General features: G+C 31.6%; 1 non-coding gene across 1 annotated transcript; it reads left to right on the top strand.

Moving 5' to 3' along the window:
- Positions 1 to 58: 58 nt before the first annotated feature.
- On the top strand, positions 59 to 2,371 carry LOC112022818 (uncharacterized). The gene is made up of 2 exons (XR_010627461.1): positions 59 to 352; positions 2,299 to 2,371. It is a non-coding gene; the product is annotated as an uncharacterized LOC112022818 (transcript).
- The last annotated feature ends 3,629 nt before the right edge of the window (positions 2,372 to 6,000 follow it).

The following is a 6,000-nucleotide window of genomic DNA, read 5'->3' as shown; positions in this document are numbered from 1 at the left end:
TTAAGTAAGAATTATAATTTTAAATTGCAATTAACTACTTGTACCGCTGCTGATCTTAAATCACAACTAAAAAGTAATGAAGAGTTCTTGAAAAGAGAGGTATATTATATTTTAATTAAGAACTACCTCCTGTCAAAAGCAAAGAGCAAAAGCAATAGCATCTCCACTTTACAAGAACCATCTTGCTTCTCTTTTGCTTTTTGGCTGCTTCTCATTTTTGCCCATATGCCTTGCCTAATATATATCATTATTCCTTGCAAACCTTTTCATCTCTTGTAAAAAAAAAAAAAAAAAAAAACAAACAAACAAACTAGCTCCTTCCGCTTTGACATCATTAAAGTTTTTTCACTGGGTATGTCTTTCTTTCTTTCTGTTAATTTTTTATTTTTTATTTTTATTTTTTATATAATAATTTTTGGGTGCTCTTCAAGCAATAAAATGGTTTGCTGTAATCTGTAATGTTAGAATAGTATTGGAAAGCCAAAAAATTGATGGAGTGTTATTCTAATTTCATCTTTCTGAATATAGTTTGTTGGGCGAAGTGTGTGATCATATATTTTGGCCAGTTATCAATTGACATTTGTTTCATAGTATATGGGTGTATTTTCTTGTGATTGATTGACGAGATTCAGGTTGGATTGGATTGTATACGTACATGCACATATATGTTCACTTTTTATATAGATGAAGAACAATTCATTTTTACCATATCTTTTGATGCTTGCTTGATAGCTTATTTACTATAATAACTAGTTTGGTGTTGGAAGAAACATAAAAAGAGAAAATAATTCTCAAATTTGCTCAAAAAATTCTTAGGTGTATTTTCCTTTCTGACACCTAAATAGAGGGTTGGGTTCTATGGATTTATTTTAAACTGGAGTAACTGAGTGTTAATGTTGAGATCAAGAGACATATTTCAGAGTTATTGGCTCTGGAAAATGCATGGAAGTGGCTATATATGTATTCTAAGTCATGTACAGTGGGTGATTCATAAATCTGGGTGGTCCGTATCCGTATGTGGTAGTCTTATAGTCTACCAACTATGGCCATGATTTCATATTTGGTATGCTCATCAATAAAATAAAATGTAAATTATGGGTTTATTTGGATACCGCTTATTTTGCTGAAAACTTATTGCTGAAAACACTGTAGCAAAATAATTTTTAAAAGGCAAAATACTGCTGCTGCGTTTTATTAAAGTTGGCTGGTCCGTGAACAGTGCTGTGGGACCAGCCAAAAAAAAGGCAAAACGCACAAACATCTGTTGGTAGACGCACGCTATATGTTAGTAAATGATGAAATGAATTAGCAGCTCAGATTGCTGGTTCAGTGGAGAATATTAAAAGTTGGCATTTAAGCTTGCGGTACAAGATATAGATATTCATACTAAGATTTGGGAACTTAAGACCATCATTGTGATATCCTGGATTGTATGAATTTGGATTGTGAAGGCTTACGCATGTTTATGTTGAGTCTCACATCGGGTGCATACTATTACTAGGTTGATATGAGTTATATAAGCAATTGGGGGGAACCCTAATTTTGACTAATCCTCTTGGAGTAATGCACATATGTGGCTAACATGTCCTCAACTGATGACAAATAACTAATTTTCATTAAATATGAATATAGCTACAAGAGATTCATATGAAAGTTTGTTTTAAAGTAAGTTTCTCATTAATCATTGCTCAACATAGGGTAGTGCTGTCAAATTGTAATGATGGTGAATTGTTGTCAAACAAATTTCTCAACTTGTAAATGAACATATCCAAAGTTAATGCAATAGCATTATTGGTTGTACACCTTTCTGAATGGGTAGAAAAGCTGTGAAGCTAAAACCATCCTCTGTCCTTACAATAAGCTGTGTGCTTCCACAAATGTGTTCTTTGACAAAGAGTCTCCTTTGTCTCCAGGTCATTCTGTTGGCTTGCAAATTCATGATTATCCACCCATTGAGTTAGGTTTAATCTCTATGCGGATCTAATAGGAGCTGCAAGAGCCTTCCTGTTTTAGTCTGGGCTAATTCCCTTTATGGACCCAGTAAAGGGGACATGCCTCTTTGGTGTAGTATGGACTTTGACTTTTAACTTGAAGTTTTCTACTAGCTATTTTTTAAAAATGTCAATAGGAATGTCTGTAAGTCAGTAAGTGTCTCATTGAATATATTTGGAAGATAAAAATAATCTTTATGTCCAAGCACACAGAGAATAGCAGAGAATTGTGTACTATACTATTTTTTATTTCTCAATATTTACTTAATTGCATTTGATTGACACATATTATCAACAAATATGATAGGTCTCCTAACATATAGTTCTTTCCTTTAACAACATGGCACTCATCAGCTGAATTGATAAAGAAATGCATTCAGGTAATTCTCTTAACCAATTGTTCTTTTCTTGATAGACTTCTCCCTCTAAAAAAAAAAAAAGTTAACATCATCACATATTTTAAAATTTTAACAGTTAAATATATGTTATTTATGTTTGTAATATATATGTCAAATTTCGTACCAATTGAATTTTATTTATTATTCGATTTATAAATTTATTTTTTATACATAATTTTAAACTAAAAAAATTTGAAATTAAAAAATTTGATTGATGACATAGCTATTTATTTTTAGTCTTCTAAAAATTTTGCAAAGAAAGAGCAATCAAAACAATTCACATCCATATCAGCTAAGTTTGTAAACTTGTTGACAAACTTTGTCCATCACAACCAACTAAGATGATACATGGATGAAGAAGAAGGATAGCAGTAATATAATCTCAACAGGTGCTTCCTCTAACCATACATTCTCAATAGAAACACTACACAGTACAGACCATGTAAGTAAGACAATGAGTATCTTCACAATGATAGAAGAGCAGTCCTCAAATTAACCAGATGATTTTTTTTCTTCCAAAATATGACCTAGCAGCTTTGACAGACTGATAGACTGATTTAGAATCTCCTTTCAAGCACAATCCTACGGCTACACCAACAGCATTAGAAATTTTATTTATACACACACCATCTAGACTTGTATGTATATGAATATGATGTCATGGCTGCCAGTTGTTGGGACTTGGACAGAGTCTTGAACATCGATCTTTATATTCCTCCAAAGCCCTCTGTGCTTCTTAACAAAACTAGGACGATGTCGATGGCTAAAATTGCAAACTAACATCAATCTCTAAACAATTTCATTAGTAAGATTTCTAAACCATTTAGTAAACTAACATCGCGAGTCTTTTAGACTCAATTTTACTATAGCAACTTGAGTTTTAAATACTTGATTTCCCTCAAACATCAACAAACCAAAACCCAGAGAGAAACATCATCAAACCCCAATCGAAACTTCAAAGACCCAGAGAATAAAATGAAGGAATTAGAGGAAAACCTTTGCCGCCGCCACTGCCTTAAGCCTTCGCTGTCCCTGCTAGGTTTGATCTCTTTGATTTTCTTCTTCATGATTTCTATTTGGGTTTGTTCTTCGTGGGGTTTTTTTTTTTTTTTTTTTTTTCCTCCATGGTTTCTAGTTTTTTTGTTCCTTCTTTGTTGTTTTCTGGGGTTTATTGCTTCTTTGGTTGTTTGCTTTGATCTCTTTTGTTTTTCTTTGGTTGTTCAGAGAAGAGGAAGAGACTGGAAGAAGAGACTTGTGTTTCTTCATTTTGTGTTGTGGAACTCGAGTCTTTAAGAATTGAGTTCCAAGTAGATTTTTACAAAAATCAAGTCTTTGATACTTGAGTTGCTACACTGGACTCGAGTTTAATAGACTCAAGATGTTAGTTTGCTAAATAGTTTAGAAACCTTACTAGCTAACGAAATTGTTTAGGAGTTGGTGTTAATTTGCAATTTTTGCCCAATGCCGATCAACCATACCGCACCTTACAAGTGTACACACACACACCAAGGCATACATTAAAAATAAAAAATAAAAAATAAAAAGAGTTCAATGTCATCATCATCTAGCTTGTACAAAACACTTTGTAACAAAACAATTGAGAGAGAAGCGATATAACAAAATTGGGGCTCATCTTCTCAAGCTTCCTTGATTGTCTATTTTTTGTTTGCTTCACAATTGGGGGTTCTTTCAACCATCATGTGAATGTGAGATTAATTATAGTGATTCTTTATTGTCAAGAATGGGATATGAGCTAAATTAATTGGAGGATACCCAACCTCCTTAGAGAGAGAGAGAGAGAGAGAGAGAAGTTGGTATCTTTTTTCTTTTTCTTTTTTGAGAAAGAGAAAAGTTGGTATCTTATTTCTGGAATGAGTCTTACAATCTGAATTGGCCCAATTTAAGTAATCCAACCTTTGTAAATGTATTGCATAATTGCGAAAGTGGTTGTTTGGCATATGAATGTGGTACGAATTTATGTTTAATCCCCTTTTCATTTTTATTCTTTTACATGGATTACTGGAAGTCTCTCGATCTTAATAAGTTTGAGTAATACCTGAAACATAAGTTCAGCAATTAGGAAAGTTAACTTTAATTGTTATATATATATATATAAGAAGGTATACTTTCTTTATCTCAATAGGTCACAGGTACAGCCAATAAGTAGAGTATTTTATTTTAATCTCAATGGACAAACCGACTTTTGGTGAGATACAGTTTTTTCTTAATTAAATTCATAAAAACCATTGTTTGTTTTGCCTTTATATATATATATATATATATTCATGATGTTCTCTATCAGTTTTATTTATAAAGTTTGTCTACAAAACTTTCTACAAGTAAATTAATAGAGAGATTGAAGAATGAATTGAAACTTAAGCGTATATGATCCAAAAGTTAGATTTCATTAAACTTATATGTCTTTCCTGTATTTAATAAAAAAGAGGATTAGAAGCCTCATTACAGATCTGAAAGGATTATCAAATAGTCATAATATAACTGCAAGATGGCTTGTGTATCTTAAATTCGGTTCACTACTGTCCAATTGTTTGGTTAATTGGTATTGGTCTTACTTTATGAGATTTTAAAAATTCTTAATATTAGCAAGGATTTGTGGTAAGTTTCAATTTCAAGTGAAAGTTGAGTCTAATCTTGATGCCAAATATGTATTTTTGCATGATCAATTTCCTTTGTACTTATTATTGTGTGCATATATTGCACTTTTTGATATGAAATTGTTAATTTTTAGGCAAAGGTTTTTATATGGCTAAGATTCAAGAATTGTGTACCACTTTCAATGAGTTCCCATTGAGCAAATTCAGAATATTGAGAATTTTATACCACTTCAAGAGAATAAATGCGTCACTGAAGTAAATATTATGTTCTTCCAGCATTTTAAGAGCTTTATCAAGCATGTGGATAATTTACAAAAATGGTATCTTTAACATAGTCAACAATTTGTTTTAACTCCATTACTTTTACATGATGATCAAAGTATGTTTTAAGTGGCATTGTGAGATGCACTTTTGACCAAACTTATTATTATTATTATTATTATTATTATTATTATTATTATTATTATTATTATTTGTAATTTTTATTAAACTTAGCGACTAGTTGATTTAAGTAGCTATGCATGAATTATACTTGATTATGGTTTATCTATTTGTGATTCTATGCATGCTATTTATTGTGTGGGAATTTTTTTGTTGTGACTTATGAACTTTAATATGCTTATTTTGATTCAATCCTCCTTTTTGATGCATATGGACTATGCATCCTATTCCCTCATATCAACATGTCTATGTGAAGGTATTATATACCTTGTTAGACTCATTTACATGCCTGAGAGTTACCATTAGATTAGAGTTAGTCCATGGGTGGATATTTGGTTGATGGGAAACAAACTTGTTCATAATAATTTACGTTAGTTTACATCCTTGTTGTATCATGTATGAGATACTGGATTATGTTGGCTTATATCGCTATTCTATATATTTTGATAGTTGAGGATTTATTGTTATATGCCACATGTTTATATTCTTATCTCTTCCTCCATGCAAAACAAGGGTCCATATGCTAACTATTTGGTTACTATTATGGATTCCAAG

Source organism: Quercus suber, unplaced genomic scaffold (assembly GCF_002906115.3).
Source record: "Quercus suber isolate HL8 unplaced genomic scaffold, Cork oak 2.0 scaffold_1216, whole genome shotgun sequence".
NCBI lineage: Eukaryota > Viridiplantae > Streptophyta > Magnoliopsida > Fagales > Fagaceae > Quercus > Quercus suber.
This window is presented reverse-complemented; position numbering and strand designations above follow the sequence as displayed.